Source organism: Myripristis murdjan, chromosome 10, assembly GCF_902150065.1.
Source record: "Myripristis murdjan chromosome 10, fMyrMur1.1, whole genome shotgun sequence".
NCBI lineage: Eukaryota > Metazoa > Chordata > Actinopteri > Holocentriformes > Holocentridae > Myripristis > Myripristis murdjan.
The window spans coordinates 33429967-33456146 of record NC_043989.1 but is presented as its reverse complement, the minus strand read 5'-3'; the positions used below and the strand labels follow the sequence as shown (position 1 = coordinate 33456146).

The 26180-nt window shown below is 39.6% G+C and overlaps 1 pseudogene; it reads left to right on the top strand.

Moving 5' to 3' along the window:
* Positions 1-2718: 2718 nt before the first annotated feature.
* On the top strand, positions 2719-22920 carry LOC115366308 (uncharacterized; annotated as a pseudogene).
* The last annotated feature ends 3260 nt before the right edge of the window (positions 22921-26180 follow it).

Genomic DNA, 26180 nt, shown 5'->3' with positions numbered 1-26180 from the left:
TTCTATCAATTCCTCTTAAAGGGGATTGAGGCAGTTGCACTCATGCTCCAGCTCTCCTCTTTTTGATGCATGGTTCACATATGAAATTAAATCATTCTTTTCCCATATAATTCAACCAAAAGCAATTTGTTGTGATTTAAGTGTAATCAAATGCTTCATTCTAGAGGGCTGAGGATCTGTAGTTTATCTCCTCCATAGTCTTCAATGTATTTATTTGGAGCAAGTGTCAAAAATGTTTTCTAATCTACCGAAAAAGTACACAGGGAATTTGCACTTGGGAAAACAAAACATGACAATCTGGATGGTAGTGTTCTTTTGCGCTTTTGCCTCATTGCATATGCATTTGTGCTTATTCCAATCCTAGTATGCAAACTAGTGGGAGGGTGATATGGAAATTGTCAGTGGCTGTGATTTATCAACTCTGGAGGATTGCAATTATCTGTTGATTGCACTGATATTTAAGACATAGGGAAAACATCTTAAAAGTTAAAGCACTGGTATGCTTGGCTACAACAGTAGAAGCTCAGTGGAATGTCAGAAATAAACTAAGCTTACTTACTGTAAATTTATAATTCACCAAATTCTAACCTTTTTGGAATAAATATAAATTCCAAAGTTACGTATGGTATGGTATGGTATGGTTGCCTGTGGAACATAATCTCTATAAGAATCTCTTTATAGGAGGAATTTATGATTGTGATATGAGGAAAAGAAGACCATGCATGATCACTTTTAATGATTAAAAATATGTTGCATTCATTTGAGTTGTATTTTTATTGCCATTTGTGCTATAACGAGAAACTATAAATAAAAAACCTGTTTGTCATTCACTTGGGTAGCCTAATCATCTGTATACTTATGGAGGTACATTTTCTATACATAAAATGATTTGGCGATGCTAAACAGGATATTGGCACAATAGTGGAAATATCAAGTTTATTTTTCTTGAGCTAAGAATAATGCAACACAAAACAGCTGAAATAAAGAAGAGTCTTAAGAGTTTAAAACACAACTAGATACACACTTGTTTGTCGCACTGCACCTTTAGTTGTGCCATGTTTAGAGATTCAGGCCACGGGATTTTGTCTTCCTCGTCCTCATTTTTTTATTTATTACTATTGATATCCTATTATGAACTATAATGCATTTTGTAGCTATCAATAAATTCCATTTCATTGCTCTTTGCAATGCAGGGCTAAATTTGAATTAGAGAAAGACAGAGGGAGAGGGAGAGATGGGGGCTTCACAGTTCCATTAAGACAACAGTAAAAGTAGTGGTGACTACAGAGCAGAGAGCAGACAGCCCTGACCAAGAATTATTAGTCAGCAGCAGACTACTCAGCAGTGTTGAGAGTGCCCGGCTCTGTTTGTGCCATGCCCCGGTACACACCGGCAGCAGAGTATGCATTGAATTTGTTCCAATTACAAAACAGGATGATTTGGACCAGCTTTCCAGTGTCTGGTAGAGGTTAATTCCTTCTTAACAGTAAGGTTCAAGCAAATACACAAACAGAAGATCATGATAAAAACAACAAACAACAACAATAAAAATAATTATTAAATTAGAAGACCATACCACATATTTTGAATGTTTGTCTGCATATCACATTTACTCACATTTTACATTGCAATAAACCATTTTGCAGGGGTACTAAAGATTCCATAACATATAATCCAAATCTCTAGATTATTACATATGAATTTTTGGTTAAAACATCCCACCTTGTAACAGAACTGATGCAAATGTTCTCCGGGGACTATTTTCTGTTAGAGGAACAATTTCACTTTGCCTAATTTCAAGTCATCAAAACACAACAGTGCTGCTGCCCAGTCAAGAGTGTTCTTCACTCACATGGCAAAGCTGATGTGCTGGTGAAACCTTGGCAAAGTGTCCGTCAGTTTGATGTAATTAAAGTCTCCCGCATTAACATCGAGTGTCTTGGGCTGCATGTAATGTAGCCTGCATGTTATTGTCATCTGCTCTACTGCTTCAAAACAGTGGCTGTTGATCATAGAACAGTTTGTACACCAACTTTGGTTGATATAAATTCAGAGTCCACCTCTTTTGGATTTTCCTAACAACTGGACGGTATAGCCGATCTGCTAACGTTAGCTTTTAGTTTAACCAGCAAACCGGCACACGTGCCCCTTTTTTGCATCCTTGCACACTGCCTCCTCTTGCCTCCAAGACGGTGTAGCCTGTTTCACCAGTCGGTTGGCCTCAGCAACTTAAGTCCAATTCCCATTGATGCTCAGAGCAATGGGAATCAGATCGCAGTCATGTTGCAGTTAATGGATCGGACATTACTCTACACCTCTTCAGAGACCTCAGAGAGTCTGCACAGCAGTGGACAGGTTTGGTGAAAGAAAGAAAAAAGAAAGCTCCAGAAATTGCAAATTGACTGCTCTGTCTGAAATGGACTGTTTAAAGTGTTTGTACTGTTTTACATCTTAAGGACCTTCCTAAGTTATTTAGCAACTAGTCATGAGAAATCTGGACACTAAGGGGCTTTTTATTGTTGATTTGACACCCTGTACATGTACAAGAAACTGTAGTCTTTTAGTATATGTATATATACGCAACATAGCTAGCATAATGTAGCCACTTGAGTGAAAACAAACAATAGCAAACTCAAACAATCTACCTCCGTCTCTGTGGTGGCTACTGCTCTGCTGTGGAGTGATACAGGAAGTACAGAAGTTAGTGGAACTATCTGAATGTTCATCAACAAGAACATTCAAAACTCATTGGACTTTGTGAACAAAGTCAAAGGCTTAAAAATAGAACAGGATGAAGCTATGGTTTCATACGATGTAACCTCCTTATTCACCTGCATTCCAAGCATGGAGGCAGTGGAAACTGTGAGACATCACCTGAAACAAGACAACACCCTACAAGACAGAACAAACCTCAATCCAGACCAGATATGCCAGTTACTGGATTTGCGCCTCAACACCACATACTTCCAGTTTAACTGCAAATTTTACAGGCAAAAGCATGGCTGCGCTATGGGCTCACCTGTATCCCCTATTGTGGCCAATTTATACATGGAATTGGTGGAACACAAGGCCATAAACTCATACAAAGGAACACCTCCAAGCCATTGGTTCAGGTATGTGGATGACACATGGGTGAAGATCAAAACCAAAGAGGTACAGGCTTTTACCGATCACATCAACTCAGTGGACAAGAACATCAAGTTCACTAGAGAAGATGTAAAGACAACCACTTACCATTTTTGGATTGTGATGTGCACTTTGATGAGGAAAGGAGCCTCCACATTGGGTTATACAGGAAACCCACCCACACAGACCAATACCTTCTTTTTGACTCACACCATCCACTGGAGCACAAACTGGGGGTTATCAGAACCTTGCAACACGGGGCAGATAACGTACCAACCTCCACTCGGGCCCAAGCTGAAGAACATGAACACCTAAGGGGAGCCCTGAAAACTTGTGGCTATCCGAGTTGGGCTTTTGGCAAAACACGCTCCAGAAAGAATAACAACTCTGATGATGCTGAGGAAATGAAGGACAAAGGCAAGAACATTGTAATTCCGTATGTGTCTGGGGTTTCAGAGAAACTCAGGAGGATTTTTAACAAACATCAAATCCCTGTATGTTTCAAACCCGGAAACATTCTAAGGCAGAAACTGGTTCACCCTAAAGACAGGATACCACACAATCAGAAGAGCAACCTGATATATGCTGTCCAATGCAGTGAAGAATGCAAGGACTTATACATTGGGGAAACGAAACAACCACTGAACAAACGCATGGTCCAACACAGAAGGGCGAACTCCTCAGGTCCAATCTCAGCTGTCTATTCACGTCTAAAGGAAAAGGCACACTCCTTTGAAGACAGCAATGTTAAGATTTTGGACAGGGAGGATAGATGGTTTGCGAGAGGAGTAAAAGAGGCCATATATGTGAAAGTGGAAAAACCAACCCTCAACAGGGGAGGAGGTCTGCGGCGCCACCTATCTCCGATTTATAATGTTGCCCTTTCATCGGTACCCAGGAGGTTCAACAAATTAACCTCAGACGACTCTCAGCGATCGTCGTTCACCAGGGTTTCACCTGACTCTGACGACTGTCGCTTCACCAGACCACAACAATGGTCAAGTGAAACCAGCACCTAACGACTGTCGTTAACACCAGACCACAACAATGGTCAAGTGAAACCAGCACCTAACGACTGTCGTTAACACCAGACCACAACAATGGTCCCGTGAAACCAGCACCTAACGACTGTCGTTAACACCAGACCACAACAATGGTCAAGTGAAACCAGCACCTAACTACTGTCGTTAACACCAGACCACAACAATGGTCAAGTGAAACCAGCACCTAACGACTGTCGTTAACACCAGACCACAACAATGGTCCAGTGAAACCAGCACCTAACGACTGTCGTTAACACTAGACCACAACAATGGTCCAGTGAAACCAGCACCTAACGACTGTCGTTAACACTAGACCACAACAATGGTCCAGTGAAACCAGTGCCTGCATGACACTCCCACAGAGGTTAAATACCTGGACCTTACCCCACTGTCTTTGTCAGACTAGTGCGGACTAGAAAGACCGATGCGCATGAACTGATGAAGCCCCTTGGATAAGAGGCGAAACGTCTTCCTAAGACAAATACAAGTCCAGTTGCCTACGATTCATTTTTGCCCAAAGAGAACAATGACCTGGATAAATGAGAATATCCATAGACATCAACAAGAAAAATACATTTTTAAATGGTAATATGAGCAAAACTGTCACTCAGTAGTTGAGTGTGCATTTTAGTTTGGGAAAGTGACACTTGTAGAATGATGTTAAACCTTTGAGTAGATTAAGGTGGTTATCTTTAAGAATGTTAGCTGGGGGGAAGTCCAGCTCAGTGGCAGGAGGCTAACAGTTAGCATTTGGAGCATCCAGCCAGTATCCAGCACTCAGTAACAATGAGAGGAAGATAACACCACTATCTTCCTCTCCCTTGAAGATCTTGGATCACTACTCCTACAGAACAGCTGGGAGGGAAGTGAAATAATGTCAAAATTTTCTAAATGGGTGAACAATTTCTTTAACATCTGCAAAAACACTGCACTTAAATAGCAAATGTAGTGAATGGAGTCTTAGATAGAAAAAGCTGCGAACAAGTGTCAAGGGTAACCTAACTGCTCCTCTGTCATGCTCTGTCTTCCTCCTCTCCCTTTCTTTTCTTTGTATCTTCCAGAGGCACATGAAGGCTCACACAGTGAGTCATCAGCTGAGACGATGAAAGACAAAACCTACTGCTGTGCACTTTAGATATACTGTAATGAGACTGAATGAGCACATTTGTGTGTGTGTGTGTGTGTGTGTGTTATCATTGTCTAATGGTTAGACTTAAGGGCTCAGATGAAGATTCAATTACTGTGGCCTGTTGTTCACACCCCGTGGCTACACACACACACAAAAACACACTCGCGCGCACACACAAACACACACATAAAGGCATGCATCTGTAGTGTCACAACATTGCCCTCACACACTTCATATAACGCCCATAGTTCACTGACTCAATGAAATTTGAATGCTCTCAAAACACACACACACACACACACACACCACAACAAAGTCATTTGAGAACCCTGAAGGAGCAATATCCAAATCTGCCAAAGAGAAAAGAATGATAATTCTATTGAGAGTCAATCTCGGGGCGTTTTGTGATTATGGTTATTTATTTGGACCCACACAGTACAGTCAGCGTCAGAATGAACGCAAATATCGATCTCTTTTAGGATATGAAAACACCTGCAGGCCTCAAATCATTCCTAGCAGTCTCTCTCCCCCACACTCATTCATTGACTCACACTCTTAAGTTCTCACTCTCTCTCTTTTCTCTTGCTCTTTACTATCTTACTTTTCTCCTACTTTCTTACCTTTTTCTAGACCGCTAGAGTATTTGCATCTTGTGTTCAGACATTTGTTTTTGTGGCATTATGCTCACAGTCTCTTTCCTTAATAGAAAACAGCAACCACTAATTTTTGGTCTGACTAGTTTACACCTGGCATTTATGTCTTTTCTAGTCCGTAATTCTGAAATTATCAGTAGTTGAAGTGTTAATTTTCCTTAGCACAAACAGATGATTTTATTGTATAACGCTGCAGCAAGCCACTAATTGGAATTTATACAAGTAACCCTTTGAAACTTGGCAAACTCACTTTCAGAACACAGGGGAAAATGTGAATTAGCAAGAAATTCATTCATTCCTTCAACCTTCATTTATCTTGAGGATCATTGAGGCCATGCCCTCAGTGAAGGGCACATCAGCAATAAACTAGAAGGAAGGGTTAAGAAAATGATGACAAAGAAATGACCACAAAATAACTCTAAAAACTGCCAACAAAAATTACAAGAAATTTTACAGAAAACTACACAAAAAAGGTGCTGCTACTACTACTACAACAATTACTTCTACTACTACTACTACTACTACTACTACGACTAGTAGTAGTAGTAGTAATAATAATAATGTACCAAGAACCCCCCCCCACCCCCCAATAAATAAATAAATAAATAAATAAATAAATAAATAAAAGAAACTAAACAAATTTTGCTCAAAGAAAAAACTTTAAAATAAACACCTGTTTATTTATTTATTTTTTTCTTTTATTGTAGCAAATAATCAAATTAGCAGTACAACTCACAAGCACCATTCACAGTATTAATATGGCTGGCACGTAGTAAATGTATGAGATAAACCACCAGAAATTAAACACCAAACACACAAAACAATATGAAAATAAAGCCAGGGTTCCCATTGTTTTAAGGAAATCATTTTCTAGGATTTTTAAGGACACATTCAATGACTTGTGCACCTATTAGCTGATTTCTCAACATACACACTGTTTACATCTGAAAAAAAAAAGAAACTACCATGTCAACAACACACTAGCAACATGTGTTGACAATATCGTGTTCAAACATGGTGATCGAAGCATTGGTTTCATGTACACGCTAAAACAAGAAAGCTGGGTATGAGAGGGTGCTGAAATGGGACACGTGCAATGTGAGCAGAGGAAAACATATGAATATGTAATTTCAACCAAATTGTATAGTTTTCCAGGATCTCACTAATATTTCCATAACATTTTTTATAGATTTTCAAATTTTCCATGCGTCTTCCATGACTGGAAAACTAGTCCAAATTTCCTGTCCTATTAAAGCTCATTTATGCTCCTTTGCACTCAAAAATTAATGTTTGCTTCAAATGATGGAACTGTCACTGCCCACGTGTTTCCATGGGTCCTTCACATTGTCACGGATGTTAAGCATTAAATTCACAAGTGTCAAAAGTTTCTGACAACAACAAACATGGTGACAGTGGAGGCGACCTGCTGCAGAGAGGCAGAAGAGAAGGCGGCGTAGTCGATGGCGGAGCTCTGTAAGGTTATTAAACACATCATGACAAGAGGACAGACAATTCTTTTCTCTAATATTATCATTTTTACAAATGTCTTCTTCGTGTCTGCTCTGTTTTGTCCATATCTGTAAGCTTCCTGAAAACATGCACAAATACGGATGAAATGAACACGGAGTATGAACAGAAGGCTCCGTCAGTATCCATTAAGTACATATACTTAATGTTGATCATAAATGAGCCTGTAGACATGCATCATAGAGAAATACAGAGCAAGCTAAAAATTAAACAATGCTGCATCAGGGAGGAATGACAGGACAGGGAGGGGAGGAGGAGATGTATGATTGAGAAAAGTGTGTGAGTGCTCCAGAAAGTTAAGAAGATGAGCGGGCAGTACAGAGTGGACGCTGAGTGATAACAGAAGATTGATGATCAGCACGGACAGAAGTGTCTATGAATTATTAACATGTTAGAGGGATTTACAGTACGTGCCAGCTGACTTAGCTATTGACCTGTTTCTTCTCCTCTCTAACTCCTTGTCCCCCTCGTCTACCTCATCCTCCCTTGCTTCATATCTTCTTCCGTTCTTTTGTCTGAGCCACACCCCTCTACACAGCCATGTTGATTGATATTATTTCACCTATTTTACATCCTATCTTTTGTTGTGAGTTACACTGCATGCATTTGTAAGAAATACGCCACGGAGCTATGTTTGGATTAATCAAATGATCGATTAGCCTCTGTTGCATCCCCTTATTTTGCCTCGTGCTATGTTATTTTTCTACTATATAACCTCTCTTTTATCTTTTCTGCTCCCTCTCAGCCACCCCCAATGATTTTTTGTATTTCTTCCTCATCTGTTACTCATCTTTCACCAATTTATTTTTTTCTCTTCCTTGTTCCTTCCCCTCACATCCTTTTTCATTTGCTTTCTTCCTTCTGAAGAAAAAAAGAAGAAAAAAAGAAGAATGTGATGGCAGGCATCACATTCTTCTTTTTTTCCCTTCTCTTCATTCCTTCCCTCCTCTCTTAAAGGAAGCTTCAGCCCTCATAGCTTTGTGGGCTTAGGTAGATGTAACCATGTATACTGATTAAAATTGTCATCCAACAAATGCCAAAAAACAAAACAAAACAAAATGCATCATCTAATCATTCAATAGGAATAAGGCAAAGAAACATAGCTTTGTTAACAGGAACCAGAAAACACCATTTCCCAAGATCCTCCACCGCACCAGTGGCTGGGAAAGTGGGTGCTTGGGTGGCGAGCTCAGTAGCTGCATAGTTTTTGTTTGGGAGGTCAAAGCGACCACACAAGTCCTACTGTCATCTCTTAGATTTTACTTTCTCAGAATTATGACACATAATTCTGTTGCGCTAACAGGAACTTACTGTGTAAAGAAATTAAACTCGAAAATAACAGAACAGCACCAAAGCTGCCAGGTGAAACAGCGAATATTTAGGTTTTAACAGTGACAGCGTGTTTTCCATTTGAATCTTTCTTTAATGGTTGATTGTTCCATTGTTCAGTAAAGCTGTTAAGTGACAAGAATTCAGACACCAAAATTATCCATGGGGTCAGGGTTAGGGTCAGGGTCACATGCAGCACGATGGGGACCTTCTAATTATAAGCTGTTTCAAATTGCTGTCTGACCAACGTTTGATGAAGAAGCCCTTCGACATCGATCTGACACCTTTTGACCAACAAGGATCTGATTCCATTCTGGTTTGCAGTTCTAATTTCAACCGAAAATAAATTGGTTCAGAACCCAAAAAGCTGATTCCCAGCTGGGGCCAAAAAATAGTAAGAGTAGTGCTAAGTAAGCAGGAACCATGATGACAGCAAGAGTGAGTGTGTATTATTCCACAGGGAAAGATAGAGATGATGGAGAAATCAAAGAGTGTGCAGTGGTCTGTCAAAGAAACAAAGCTATTGCTTTCATTTGGACATGTGAATTTCATGAAGAGATGAAAGCGACTTATAGAAAAGGTAAATTGCATCTCGAAATTGCTCAAGAGTTGGCAAAGGCTAGCTTCATCAGAACCCAGGACCAAATTATCAACAAGTAAAAAAAAAATGGAAGGAGTACAAAGACTCCAAAAACGTAGCACTGAATGGGGTAATATGGGGAGGGTTTAGAGCTCCTTGACGGTGTGCTGGCTCATGGAGCAGCAGGCCAGCACACTGAGGGGGCTGCTGGAGTCACTGGCCACAAAACATCATGCAACAGTTCCACTCAACACTAACGCCAATACGGTCCAGTTCACTTGTTAGAACCTTGGTTCCAAAGGTTTTTAAAAGTCTCCACAACAGTAGGTTAGCCAGTGTTTGCCCTACTGCTACTGTTCACACATTTTTTTTTTTTTTTTTTCAAATTAAAAGTAGTGTTTTGTTGTTGTTGTTTTTTTTTGCTGGAATGCTCAAAGTGACAAGCAAAGCGGTCTTCACAGACAGTGCAAAACAAGCACACAGACACACTGCTTGCTGCCGAGAGTACTCCTGTAATATTTCCATAATCATTAAGTAGCTTTGCTGCTGCTGAAAATACAAACCCCATATCATGCTGTTGCCTTAAAAAAATACCCAGTTTAATCTTTAATATAATCAACCACCTATGGTTGATTAATCACTTCATGAGTAAGAATGTGGTAGAGATACAGTGGTAATACAGAAGGTAAAAAGTGGTTAAACCATCATATACCCACAGTGCCAAAAACATATATTTACTTTGGTACTTTGTGCAGTTTGGAGAGAGATGAGCCTGCATTTAGTTAGAACACATGGAACATATCCATTACACAAGTAACCTGTGTAAAAGCTCACCCTAGAATCATTTTTAGGCTGCAAGCCCAAGCAGAAAAAGCAAAGGGGGACTTACTGAAGTGTTGCAGAGTTAAGAAGTGCAATGAAGTTGCACTCGTGTAAAGCTGACTCACCTTCTCTGTGTATGTAGAGGCCTCCAAATGTGACTATGTCACTAATTCACTTGTTTGCTCAGGTGATCCATATGACCAATTTGGTCTCTTATACAGACCACTAGTGAGGCTGTTAGACCATTTATCTTGTTATAAACCACCATATATATGTATGTATATATGTGTACACTTGAAAGTTTTAAGCAAGCCACTTGTAGTAGCAGCCTTTCTGTGTTGGGTTTGGCACAATCCTCCCTGATTGGTCATGAATAGACCACTTATATTCCCAAAACAGAAATGACTGTGCCTAATTTCAAAATATCCTCATGTGAACAAAATGTGGTCACATGACTAGTGTCAATTGAAGTATTCTGTTTTATATTTATATTTATATTTATGTTGATATTTATAGTTGTTGATATTTATTTATATTTGGATCATACTGAATGTAAATCCGGTTTCCTATACAAAAATTGCCATATTTAGTGCAATATAATTTATAGCTTACCAATTAGCTTCAATGTTCCAAAACTTTTTTTTCTTCATATACTATCACTCCCCTTAGTGCATGCTAACTTGTTATTATCATTCAACATAGTGAGGGCATGTACAGATGAGTGTCTTCTTATACCAAAGACTGTAGTGGCTGGTTAACATTTTGTGGAGCAATTAAAACTTCATGAGTTCATATACTGTATGGACTCAATATCAAATTGGACAATTGGATATGGACAATTTTAGGTCATCAGAAAACATCCCCACTGTCCCCACCTGAATTTACTCCCTTGGGACAAAAGATTGTTATTGGTTGATGTCAAAGTGAAAAACGGCTGAATGTGTTTTATATTGTATTGCCTCAAGAATACCATCAGTTTCCCTTGTACTGTAAACATAGCTTCTCTTCACTGAGGCAGTCTGAATGAGAGTGGCACAGACCTGCCTGCTGGATGACCTCTTTTCCCCACTGTCACTTTGCTTTCTCCCTCTCTGCTCTCATCTCTGTTAACTCATGTTGTGATCTGTCCTGCAACAAATGGCTGTGTTTCCACTTGTTCTAGGATGTCATGTGACTGTTTTGTTGTGCGTCTATGTCTTTCCTCAACTTCTTCACTGGTGCTGGACTTCCATGCAACACTATTATGCTTTATAATTCACTCATAAGGACACGCAAGGCGAAACTGGCGACTTTTGACTTGTCTTCTCCTGCTAATAATATTTTGAAACAGATACATTGCAACAAATAACCAGGCTTAAATTAGCCTGGATATTTGTTTCAATGTATCTGTTGAGCCTCATTGGGAAGGTATCGCTCAGAGGCACGGCACCAACAAAGAAGTGGAGGCTGCCATCTTTGATATAGGTTGTGCCCCAAAAGCAAGACGGCTGCCTGCTGCCTTACTACCTAGTGAGACAGTTTTACTACAGTGCTTTGATGCTCACCAAATCAGAACTTTTTGAAAAAACAAACAAACAAACAAACAAACAAACAAAAAAACAAAATGTGGCTGGACCAATGTAGGGTAAAGACAGATGGATAGATATATGACTTTATTAATTCCCAGAGGATAATTAAATAGTAGCCTAATAGCCAGACAGGTACTATGATGCACTAGGGTGAATGGCAGAATAGATAAGTGAAGATATTGAAGTGATAATAATAATAATGACAATAATAATAATAGTGACAATAATAATATTAATAATAATAATAATACAGCACATACAGCTAATGAGGTGGCAGGCTCTCTCTACTTCCTGGAACTCTTATTTTGTGTGTAATTCATTTGCCATAAAAGAGACAAAACGCCCCATAAACAAAGGTGAAAATGAATTTGGCTGATAGCATTATTCACTTTTTTCTTCTAATTTTCTGTAGATATCACGACACTATCTTTATTGTGAGCTCTTTTGGCCACAATAATCATGTAGTGAAAACTGTAACAGCCATGGAGCCCTCGGTGAGTATAAGCCTAATCTTTGTCTCCTTTGAGACAGAGAGTGATGGCTTGTGGTACTTTTTTGCCCCTTTTTGTCTCTACTGCACTTTCTAACCCGCACTGTATCCACAGCTTGTCAACACTGGGAACAAATAAAACCACAGCATAGAGTGGTGAGACAATGATGACATATTACTGCCATTGTAAATAATAATAATAATAATAATAATAATAATAATAATAAAATACGGACACGTTCCATGAAAAATAAAACTCAGAATTTCCAATTTCCACATTAAAGTGGTAAATTTATGAGGAAAAACGCACAAATTTGTGAGAAAAAACTTGAAAATTCTGAGATTATAAAATCACAAATTTATGAGGAAAAAAAAAAGGAAAACTAGTTTTTCCTCTGTTATGGGATTTAGTGAAAGAGAAATCCTGTTGATTTTTTCCCCCCAGAATCACAATATTATCATCAGCATCTGGACTGTGAAGAGACATGGCCAGGATTTCCTTGTTACTAAATCCCATTGCAGAGTAGAATTTGATGAAGTCAGCAGCTGCAGGGGTCTGCAATGTGTGGCTGATCCAACCTTGCAAAGCCAAACCATGTGGTTCCTTGACCAAAAAGTAAAAGAAAAAAATATTTTTCCAAGCTTCTTTCTCATAAATTTGTAACTTTATAATCCCGGAATTTTGTTGTTTTTTAGTAAATATTTGATTTTTTTTCTTGTAAATTTGTCACTTGAATCTCAGAAATTATGTTGTTTTTTTCTCAGAATATAACTCCTCCTCCCCCAGCTCCATAATGATGAATGATTTTTTTTTCCATACAATGGCACTAATACGCTGTCATAAGTAGCAGACTTATATTTTGATCATTGGTGTGCCTTGGAATCACTGATCACCCCACAGTCAAACTCAAAATGAGCTTGTTAATCATCATTATTCATTAAGTGTTGCTTATACCTGTCTGTCACATTAGCCATTAGCCTTTCCAAGTCTAACAGTTCATGTGTTTTGCTTGTTTTTTTTTTTTCTTTCTTTCTTTCTTTTGGCTTTTTCTGCCCATTAATGTAAATTTCATGGGTTGTCGCCCCATAGCTACAGTGTCAGGCGGGCCATGTCATTTAACATCTGGATTTTTCCCATGGACGTTTTCATGATAGTCTGTTCACTTGACATCCTGTCTTATATGAGCGATCACATTATAATTTTCTAGCACAGAATGAAAGGTTTTGACTTTGTACTTTCCTCCATGCTCCCACATCAAACAAATTTTAAGTTTTGTCAATGAAGCAATATAACTGTAGACTTGCTTCAGTTGTTTTGGTGGTTGGGGTGGGTGGGGGTTCAGACTGAATACAAGCCGTATAAGATAGAATTTTATTTATTTATTTATTTATTGCCGTGCAGCTAAGATGTCGGGCACGTAGTCAGTCATCCAGCCAAGCAGTGTTATTAAGTTTTCTGCAATGCTCTAGTTCATCATAAAACTATAATAAAGGATCTATTTTATGGATTCTTGTCAGGATGCAAAGCTATATCCACATTACAGTTACAATTCAGTTCATTAATTTTTGGGCATTATAATGGTTGGTTATGGCTGTGTGTGTTGTGTGTGCGTGCGCATCCATGTATGTGCATGTGTGTGCTGCAGCAGAAAAAAAGGCTGCAGCAGAAAAAAATGATCCCATTTTCTTTGAATGTACAGCTTCAGTTGTGTTCCTTTATGATCAGCTTGCAGAGTGTATTTCTGCTGTTTGCTGTATCAATATGTAATTAGAAGCTTGGAGCCACTGCAGTCTGGACTGGGTGTGTGTGTGTGTGTGTGTGTGTGTGTATACGTGTGTTTGTGTCTTTACACGTGCATGTGTGTGTAATGCTGTGCACTTCCTTTATGTGCTGTCATTATACTTATGAGGTACAGACAACAGCCCTGCAGCCACCAAAGTGAGTAAATGTGTGCAAATCGTCTCTCTCACCCACACACACACACACACACGCACACACACAGACACACACACACATACACACACCAACATGTGCACACACACACACACACACACACACACACACACAGACGGACGGTTTGCTGGTTAATGGAGCTCTTCTCTTCTTTAATGAGCGTTGTAGTCGTTCCTCTCTCTGCTGTCCCCCTCATTACCTCTCTATCTGTCTTCCCTCACTTCTTGTTCTTCCTCTCTTTTCTTCGGTACCTATATCTCCATTCCCTCACCTCCTTTCCTCTCTTCTGCACCTGCACCACCATTCACTTGTCCTGTTTTCATCTCCCCTCCTCCTTTCCTCACTCCCTTCTTCTCTGTTCCTCTGTACCTGTAGCACTATTTCCCCAATCCCTTCCTTTGCTTCATTCCTTGCTTCCTACCTCCTCCACTCTCTCCTCTACCTGAAACTATTTTCTGTCTTATATCTTTCCTGTGTGTGTTGCTGTCCTTCCCGCCTTATGTCTTTTAGGTTCTCTCCTCCTGTCCTTTTTTTTTTTTTTTTTTTTTTTTTTTTACCCTCTTTACCAGTCAGTGTGGCCGTCTCTTAAAAATAGCAGATGTACATTACTTTGGTTCATTTGACTCCATGTGATTGTTTGGTGGTGTATAATTTTTGTTCTTGTGAATAACTGCCTTGCCTTGACAAAAATTATGTGACATTCAGATATTTCCAGCAGCTGCAGTCTAGTTGATATCAGAAAATGTTTCAGTGGAAAACGTCAACAACTTCTGGGGTCAGTGGCTCACAGTCAAAGAGAAGGTGCTTCTTTATGGAGCCGCCACTTTGCATCAACATGCAGCAATCTTCTAGATAATAATCTTATGGCTTTTGGCACATTATTATGAATCATCCCAAGATTTTACTGGCAGCACATATTTTGTCCATTTCTCTTTTTTTGTCTCTGTGTCCACATTGCCTCCTCCAGCCCTCCATTTCCTCGTTTTTCCATTACAATCTTCCTGTCTCTCTCAAAAAGTCCCATGTCTGTCTGTCTGTCTGTCTGTCTGTCTATCAGTCTATCTCTCTATTTATCATTAGTTCAAGTGTAGCACTTTGATTGGACATGTGGATTCCATGAATTCTCATATCCAGTATTACTCAATTTCTTCTCGGGGAATCAATAAAGTATCTCTCATCCTGATACTGAGTCTGACTCCAGCAATCTTGTATTTTATTATTATGTATCACTCCACTTTGCTAATGTCCAGTAATAACAGTTAATTGCCATGATCTAAATTATCCATGATCTAACACATTTATAAAATCAAGACTAGGAGAACCCAGTGCAAACCGTGCTGCTCCGAATTTAAGAGTTAGGATATGGATTTTCCTGTTTATGGGCGTGAGATCATGGACCCACCCAAACCTTCCAAGAACTCCCAGGTGTTAGTTACACCACGTTTTGTCTAAACTCCACCCACTGAGGCCCTTTTTAAGTCAGGGTTATAGCTAACAGATTTGCTCACTAAAATCTATTTCATTTAATGCATCTTTAGTTGCAGCAGCTGAGAAACTGTTCTTGTCATTTCCTTGTTAGGCGAGTGTAGAGGACCACAATCACATGAACAATTCAAGGTGTAAAATGTAACAGTTTGTTTGTTCACTGTGCAGCTGACCATAACACAAACTGGGCTTCATGAGTGTTGTTGCTATATACCAGCATTACTGTCATGGCTGCTGAGATCTGAACATAACCAAGACAGTTCAACTGCTTTGATCTGTTCTGACGTTGTGCTTGCAAGTTATTTGGTATAATTTTAAACGTTTTTGTAAATATGCTGATTAGGCAAAATTACTAAGATTTATATTTTGATAGTGTGTTGCTGTTGTGAAATTGTAAAATTACAGACACAATTTTGTCCATTAGATAAGAGATGGCTAGAATTTACTGGAAGCTGTTTTCACTGGGGATTTTTACAGCAGAACACAGTGAGCACTTGGGAGAAGTATCCCTTCAGTGGGTACAAATTAATGGAAAGTTGTAGTTGTATCATCACCAGTATCAGTTTTGAATCCATTCATGTTGTGTAGCTCTCACTATTGTGGAAACACACCAACACTGTTTGACTTTTATCCTTGTCTCCCTCTCCTTAATCTAATTTTTATAGCTTTTATACCTTTTCATAGCTTTTGTATCTCTTTGTTCTTCCTTTGTTTTGGCTGTTTGGCTGTGGAATCTGTCTTTGGCAATGAAGGAAAGGGAATTTCTCTCTGTCTGATGGTCTCTGTAAATGCGATGCAGTAAGTGAGGTTGCTTCAGACCACTCATAGAGCCTGGCTGCCCTGTGTATGCACCAAGATGTACACATGACGTTCGCCTTGACGTGGAGCGAGGGATGCCCTCTGGCCCTAATTGGTTGTTTGTCTCAAAATGAATGAATTTTTTGCGAATCAGAGAGCAGCCCCAGGAGCAGCGAGAGGATATTTCTGGATATTTCCACAGTGCATTTACTTTATGAATTTCTGGTATATTGTGGGAAATTCAGCACACATGATAAGATTATGTTGAAAGCAACTTGCCTACAGCAGCTTAAAGCAGCTAAAAAGCATTCAGCGGGGGACAGCAGCTTCATTTCGATTAGAGACTCTGTTGAGAGCAATTAGTGTTTCCCTATTATTTTATTCTCATGTCATGTTGGAGAGAACTTTAAAACAGCTGTTAGACCATCATGGGACATTAAAACTCGCCAATGATACCCAGGATGAAACGCGTAATATTACTAATTAAACATATTCATGCATTATTGTCTTGAAAGTCTTGACATTTCTGCTCATTCTCACGACAGGGAGCTGACAGGTCAAACTATTACACTCTTATGGAGCAGCAAATACCACTATATGGGTAAGACCCCCCATCTATCAATTTAACCCTATAAAGCCATTTGTATCATATATGATACACATTTTCAATTCCGTTTTTCATTTTCAGTTTAATCAATACTTGACCAAAATACTGTTGTATACCTTTGAACACTTCCCCTGTTCACCCTGGACCATACCATTGACACTTCAAGTACATATCATATATCATACACCAGGAAGATCGTGTAATAACATCTTTTTTTATTTTTTATTTTTTTATATATATTTTGTTATAGGACTAAATAAAGGGTTCAATTTCAAAAAATTGGAATTTTCTGCCAATTCTTTCATAGTTCAGGCTTTATAGGGTTAAAGCTTATGGGCAAAGCCACATACAATATAGAATAAGACAAATTGTTGTGGTCTTATTGTAAGTTTGGCATATAAATAATCTTCTACGCACAAAGTCTCAGCTTTTAGTGTTGATTCACGCTTTCTTCAGTGAAAGACCCTCCTGCTTCAAGCTTCTGTCTGGAGGTACTATAGGTAGCCATCACGTCGTTCACAGCTCTGATCCACTCCTTTTACTCTGTTTCATCGTTCACCGAAGTCTTCCCCCTCTTGCATAATGGCCATCTCAATCAAACAAGAGTCAGCTAGATGAATCTTTCCACTGATCTGATTCTCATGAAGAGCCCTTGGTCTCTCATCTCTCATCTCCATCTCTCTATCCATCAGTCCATTCCTTATGTCCTATGTAGGGTGTTTTTCTTTCATTGTAATTTCATGGTTATTTATGTGTTAAGTGAGTTTCATGAATATTGGAATATGCTGTATCATTTCAAAATACATTAAGTAAATAAGCAGCGTTCTGTTCTGCATTCTTGAAAAATGTTTTTGCGTCTACATTTTGCAGGTATGGCATATTCATCTGACCGCAGCAATATACAAGATTAATATATTTGTTAAGATTGAGAGTACTTGCAGTGCAGCAGGCAGTCATCCAGGCAGTGTTATTAAGCTTTCTGCAATGCCTCAGCTCATCGTAAAACAATAATAAAGGATTGACTTTATGGGTTTCATTCCAGATGCAGAGCCCATATCCACATTATATTTGGAATTCAACTCGCTGGTTGGCTGGTTGGTTGACTGATTGGCTAGTTGGCTGGTTGGCTGTAATAAGCTGCAGATCAGCAGTATTGAGTTAGTTGGATCTGGTGGAATCTATTAGTTCTGGAGAATTTCAAGTGAATGTGCAAATAGACCTGACACTATCAGCTGGCTGCACACCTGGAGAGAGAGAGAGAAAGAGGGAGAGGGCGAGAGAAAGAGACTGAAAGCGAGAGAGAGAAGCGAGATGATGCCTAATGCGGTGTGTAATGCTGTTTTTCTGTCTGTGATTGGCTCCATTTAACCTTAGGTAACCCCACCCCCCACCCACCACCACCACCACCAGGCTGCCAGCTGACTGACTGAGCAGCTGCCTACCTATAGGATGTACAGCATATCATATATAAGGAGCTGCACTTTTTCTGCTATCTCTACCTGTTTCTGGAACAGAATTCATCTTTATCTGCCTCGACCCATTCACTATTACCTGGCAATGCTGTCTCAGCCACATCTGCTGTGAATCAGCACAAACCAAAACCCATCAATGGTCAGACAGAGAGAGATTTGGATAAGAGGAGAAGAAATCGAGAAATTAGAGAGCGAAGGGGGGAAAAACCGGTAGAGAGAAATATTGCTTCCGAAGTAGGATCATCATACAAACTCATCATTTGGAGAAAGTAACATCTATTTTTATCCAGTGGTTTTCAATCACATGCCATTATTATCCAATACAGGCTTTATAGCTGTGTCACAAATGTGGTATCAACTAGATCGCATGGTTAGTGTAACATCTACAATATGTATATACTTGACATTTCTGCTTTTCTATTCCCAAGGCAAGCAGTCATATTTTAGAGCTGATACCGTTGTTTCCTACTTTTCTCCAGCCTTTGGTTTCCATTCATTCCACTATGATATGACAATGAACTTTCAGAGACTTCAGACTTTCTTCACACCAGTACTCCATCATGTAAAGAAGTCCTCCACATTAGTTCTCCTGAAAGCAGCAGCACTGTTGTGTTTTGATAACTTGAAACATTCAAATTCGCTGGTGTGGTGCTTTAACATGGTTAAGAAGTCAACAAGTCAACAAGTTGTGCGTTTTATTAAAACAACCACAGCAGAAAACAAAGCAACGGAGGATCAAATATATCAAACATGACTTTATGTTTGAGATGTTTAGCTGTAGATCACTGAGGTATTATCACATCAAATTTATTATCATTCAGTCTGTGCAGCTCCAAGTCATAGTAGATTATTTTATTAATTGTATTAATTATATGTTAATGTTATATAATTATATGTTAATTATATGTGCATGTATTTATACGTATGTATGTATTTTTATTTTTCTATTTCTTATAATTTCACTGATGTGTATGTATATATATATATATATATATATATATATATATATATATATATATATATGTTCTTCTCTTGAGAATTTGAGCCGCTACAACTGACTGAATTTCCCCTTAATGAAGTATTTCTGATTCTGATTCTGAATCTCAGTTTACTTGACTTGTGCAATTTCATGTGGCTTCTTGCTGGGAAACTGAAATATACAATAAACCCGAAACCACATGAATGGGGCATTGATTATAGTGTCTCCCTACTGATGTGACATGATTTCTCAGAATAAAGTTTATGCCAGTGTAAGTTTTACATTTTTCATTAGTTTTTATTTTATTTCATGTTGACCTCTTTTCAGTGTCAGTTTAGTTTTAATAAGTCTTTCAAGTGGGTTAGATAGTTTGGTCATTTGTATTTTAGTTTTTGAAAATGCCTTTGTTTTTATTATTCAGTGTTAGTTTTAGCCTTTTTGTAATATGGGGTATTTGTCAGTGGTGAGATTCAAAAAAGTCAGAAAAAGTATTGTATAACAAAAACTCAGTAAATCATCATCTCATGATAAAACTGAAAATATACTGACGAAGATGAAAACTGAGACGTTTTCTCAATAATTTTAGCTGATTTTAGTTTGTTTGTGTCTGTATTGTGGGTTTGTAAACACACATTACAATTTCAGTTAGTTGTCAGTTTTTGGTATAACCCTTGTTTTTATTTTTATTAACAATTAACAAAAATTTCACATCTACTTGTCATTATTTCATCACTTTTCATTAGCGATAATAACCTTGTTAACAAGCAATGCCTTGCTTACCCAGAGCCGTAGGTACTTAGCTAACCAGCTGACATTACAGTATGTAAAACACAATCCAGCAGATGTGTCAGTGATGAAATGATTTTTTCCACAAAAACATCTGATGAGAGTCCACAGGTTGTCATTCCCAGCAAATACAGCAGCTAAGAGCCCAGAGGAGGCCATGGAAACCCCCAGCTAAGGGGGAGGGGAGGCACCACATATTTAACCCATTCATTACCAATGATGACTTGAAGTGGCCTTTCACACTGAGATGTGCTGCAAGGGAGAGATGCTGAAATGAATGAAGCTCAATGTTTCTGTCCCCAGTGGTGCATCTCAGCGTGAAAGGCCACTAAAATCACCTTTGGAACTGAAAGCTTTATTGTATATTAAATATAATAGATATATTTAAAAAATCATAATAAATAAAAAATATTCAGTGTGGCAAGATTATTTATTATTTACAAAAAAATGGATTTATTTAGAAAAATGGCACTATTTATCTGTTTCTGAAAAACTGCTCCAATGGCTGTTCATAAGAAATTACTAAATATTTATCATTTACAAAAACTATAGGTTAGGCGTTAATAAAGATGGTGCTGTGGGTTTCTGAAAAATTGCTCCAAGGCCTGCCCATAAGTAAAAGCCAACTTTATATTATCTGTAAAAGCTTATTTCCACAGGTGGCACTACATGTCTGAACATTTAATTTTTCTTGGTTTCTTGGTTTTCTTGGTTTTTGTGGGTCTGGCCCATTGATAGAGATGTGCAGCCAAGCTTCCAGGTGCTCCCCTTTGAGCCAGTTTCTCAGGTTAGTTTTGACCCTAAAACAAATACTTGGCTTTAGCTAAACTGATAAGGTGCCAAAGGAATGTTAACATTTAATGCTCAAAAGAAAGATGACATTCACTCACCCTGTTCATTGTTGAGAAAGCCCCCTCACAGTTGACACTGGAGTCAAGGGTGACCAGCCCAGCTACAGCTAGAAGGCTAAGGTGATATAGATGTCAGCCCATTCATCAAACTCACCAGCCAGCAGCTGCATCATGTCGGCTTGTGTCTTATTCTTCAGCAAAACAGGGCAAAGAGCATATTATACAGAGCAGTTGAAAAACACAGGAAAATGTATGGCTACCAAAACAAACAGTTTAAACCACCTAGGGAAAAATCAGTTTACATTATCATCAGAGACGATAAATTCAGGTTTCAATTCAATTTAAATGACCATAAGTGGTCCTGATAGCTTGAAGGAGATCCATTCTTGGAGAATCAGACTCATGCCCTGCGATGAACATCTTTGTCAAGGTTTTCAAATAAACATGTTGATGAGTTCATGTAAGGTCTTAAAAGGACTGCCTATGGCTGCAGAACAGTGAAACCTGCTCTGCTCCTCTCCAGGCTGCAGGTGTAAGGCTTTAGGACCTGCAATTACATTATACATGTTTCAGTCGAGAGAAAGAATGATGAATAATTTGGGTTGGTAGGTAGCCCAGAGGTAAGAGAGGCACACTTGATGCCATTCCCTGCTGGTTGTTGAAAGGCACTTAACCTCAACAGACCTAACCTTAATTAAAGATTAAATAAATAAACAGTAAAAATTGAAATGCTCTTAAAAATAATTAATACTCAGATGAATCTGCTCCTCAGCTCTTCCAAGTCCAAGGCCTCATAATCCTCTAGTCAAGTCCTTCTAGATCATCCAGGTCCTGGTGAAGGTGAGCAGGAATTGCAGGTTGGATCTCTCCTGCCTCCAAAATGATCCTTAGAAACAAAGTCACAAAAATGAACAGATGGAAAAAAGATCGTACTATCAAGACAGGGTCCAAGATTTGATGCATGATGGCAAACAACTACAGAATACATTTAATGACATATTAGAATAAGGGTTAACAATACTTCATTTGTGGAGTCAGAGGGAACATACATCACTAAGCCCCTTGCCATTGCAAATCATCTTAATGACTTTTTGATTGAAAAGGTTAACATACTAAGGCAGAATTTTATCAGTGGAACTAAGAAGAAATTTATTATGAATAACAAAAACTGCATGTTTAATTTTAATTTAACACAACTTTATGGCATAAAAACAGCTACTTGGCTTGATCAAAAATGATCAAGCCAAATGATGTAATTGGTGTGGTGAGCAATCTCATTCTTTAAGATAAGATAAGATAAGATAAGATAAGATAAGCCTTTATTAGTCCCACCACAGGGAAATTCACTGTGCTGCAGCAGCAACAATAATTAAAGGTAGGCAAAATATAGATATGCATTTGCACATGTGCAAATGCTCTACTGCGAGCATCTCTGGTTGTAAAGTCTGACAGCCGCTGGAAGGAAGGGGCTATATCGCTCCTTCCCACACCATGGATGGAGTAGTCTGTCACTGAATGAGCTCTCCAGAGATTTCACAGTGTTGTGCATGGGTTGGGAGTTCTTCACCATCAGGGATGTCAACTTGGACATCATTCCCCTCACCACCACCTCCACTGAGTCCAGTGGACAACCCAGAACAGAGCTGGCCTTCTTAATCAGTTTGTCCAGCCCGTTCTTGTCCGCAGCTGAGATGCCACTGCCCCAGCAGATGACTCCATAGAAGATGGACTAGGCCTCTTCAGTATCAGAAAAGGTCTTCAGGAGTGCACACTGCACACCAAAGGACCTCAGCCTCCTCAGCAGATAAAGCCTGCTTCGGCCTTTCCTGTAAAGTGATATTGTATTGTCTGTCCAATCCAGTTTATTGTTCAGCTGAATAATAAACTGGTGTCACTATCTCAATGTCCATTCCCTGGATGTTTTGGCCAATACTGGCATTTGAATCCTCCTATTATGGCATCATGCTTAACAATAATGTTAGGCTCAAAAGTCTGCACCACAGAGTAGCCTAGACCAAGGAGGAAGAAATAATAAATCATTATTCATATGTAAACATGATAAAGTGTGGAATGCCATGAGCACCAAAAGTGCAAGGTTATAAAACAAATAGAAAGGATGAAACCAATATTTAGAGGGTGAAATCAATGATTGTGAAAAAGGAAAGGTAATGATTATATATGAGGTTAACTGCAACATAAGCATCACTACATCGCTACTAAATCACTGCGCTGTCTTGGTCAGCACCTGCACCAGCCTCTGCCGGGACGGGACCAGCCGTCTCAAGTCTCTCTCCTTCAGTGCCCTCACTTGTCCTGCCAGCTGCCTCATTGACTACTGACTCCTACAATGACAACACTGATTGAATAGTTTGTTCACTGCAAAGTGCTCAAAAAAATGAGTGAAATCATGCCCTCCCTGGAGCTAAGACAGCTGTCAACAGGCTACCTGTGGTGCTGTCAGTCTTTCTCATCCTCCCACGTGGTCTTTTCTTGAAAACACTTTCTATACTCATCAGCTGTGAAAATATTCAAAACATTACTAGTGGAATCTTAACTAAATACAGCTCTGTCTCTGTAACAGCATGAGACACAAATTCTACTCTCTGACAAGAAGCCTGGACTACTAAGCTGTTCTATACACTTTGAGCATCTCAGTGCATTTCAATGTCCGAACATATCAAACAGCAGCCCAAAGTGATGCTGCGGTCCTCAGATAGCAAGAAACACTGAGCAAATTTCAACTAAATTTTGAGCTATGTGTGTGTCTCTTATGCATCTTTTTTATATCTGCAGCTATAGTAGTCATTATATATGTCAGGAGATAATTTTGGTCCCTGGTTGTGTATGGAACATGGTTAAATCTATGTTAGCTAGGGAGTTAGCTAGCTATGTATTAGGTCACGGGCCACATGGCACATTTTGTTTAACCTGACACACCAGATGGTTTGTTACACAGAACCATCCAAGAAGTTGTCATTGGAAACTGTTTAGAGAAGGGCAGGCACTTTCAAAATAACTTGGCAGGTGATTGGATGAACCATCTGTCTATCACTGTCTGTCACAGGATAACTTCAACCAATCAAATCAACGAATATGACTTCTATCGGTACACAAACCATGACTGTAGCTGCGTGTAGGGCGCACGCTGACTAGAGTTCTCATATTCTGCCCGAACCCGACCCAACCCGACCCGACCCGACCCGACCCGACATTTTCGGGTCGGGTCGGGCCTAAAATTTACGTGAATTGGGCGGGTCGGGTCGGGCTTCGGGTTCTGTGGGGGATTTTTTTTTTTTTTTTAATAAAAAAATAGAATTATGTGTTCTGTTATTGATTATGACGTTTCATTTTTATGTGACTGGTGGAGAGAGTGAGAGACTGGATTGGATTTGGAGGCTAAACTTTCAGTGACAGACAACCAGCTGTGCGAGCGCAGCGCAAACAAGTGAGAGAGAGTTGCAGCAGTATCCGGCTGTGCTGGCAGACTCGGCAGCAGGGACGGTTTTTGCTATGGGCAGTGCAACTGCCCAGGGCGCAATCTACTTGGGGGCGCACGAGAAAAAAAAAAAAAAAATCTCCAGTTTTCTAGACTACCGTACTGACCCGCACATGCCGCGGCACCATCAGTCGGTATCAGGCGGGCCAGCTGCCGCACCGTCCGATACCGCGCCCACCCGTCAGGTCTGCCGGATCTGACAGGTGAGCTGCCTCATGCTGGCCGGTGCCGCGGCCGGCCCGCCTGATACCGACTGATGGTGCCCCGGTGCCGCGGCCGACCGGCTCTGCTAAATAATGGCGAATTTGGCGGGTTTTTTTGGGGTTTTTTTCGGGCTTTATCGGGCTGTCGGGCCTAAAGTTCGGCTAATTAGTCGGGTCGGGTCGGGCCTCGGGCTGGCCCAGTCCGGCCCGGGTCGGGTCGGGTCTTAATTTTCAGGCCCGATGAGAACTCTAACGCTGACTGGGGTTCAGCCACAAGCACATCGTGTGATCATGTTCTCACAAATCCAGCTGCTTCACAAGGTAACATTTCCTTGGTTTCTTTCATAAAATTTGTCTTTAGCTACTAAGCTCATAGGAATATTAGCCAAAGTCACACAAGAAGTCAAGAAGAGATGCTTTACCTTTGCCATGCTTGCAAGAAGTTGTCTATTCATCTGTGGTCTTACAGCTTCTCTCTTCTCCTACCAAAGTTTGTCATACCTGCAAATGCTGTAATAGGTCAGAAAAGAAGGCCTCACCCAGCCCTGACCCCATGGTATCTGGGAAAGCTCTCAAGCAGCTGTAGCTTGAAACTTCACCTCATCAGTGGGATTCCAAATACATGCTTGCTGTCAATTGTGTTGGGCGCTTCACACCTCTCTGCTCATACATCCAAATTGAAATCAAGGCACGTTGTGGACCAGTTTTTTTTTTCTCAATGATAAATGAAACGCAAGTAGTTGTTTAATGAGTCAAACTACACCTTGGTGGGGTACGTAAGTAAAACATTTGTGTTGGAAACACCCGTGAACCCATATATAATTTTCTCCTATACATCACTGCATGAGTCAGCCTTGTCGGTCAGTGAGTCAGCAGTTATGTCCAGAGGGGCATGGCTCCAGATTTAATCAGTGGATCATGGGTGCGACCTACAGGGGAGCATAGGCGGAGTTTGAAATTTGCGCTGGGGGGGGGCAAACATTTTTTTAAATTTTATTTATTTTATTTATTTTATTTTTTATTTTATTTATTACAATGCCAAACATAATGTAATTCAGATTTATTTCTGAAAATAATCTTATTTTATTGCATTGCTTAAATGTTTATAGATATGTATACAGGAAAAAAAAATATTGGACCTATTTTTGACTCAATGTAGTGACACATTTCAGACGCTAGGGGGGGCAATGCCCCACCTGCCCCCCCGCAAACTCTGCCTATGCAGGGGAGCCAGGTGGAGTTCAACTCCCCTTAATACAACATGAGCTCCCTTAAAGACAGG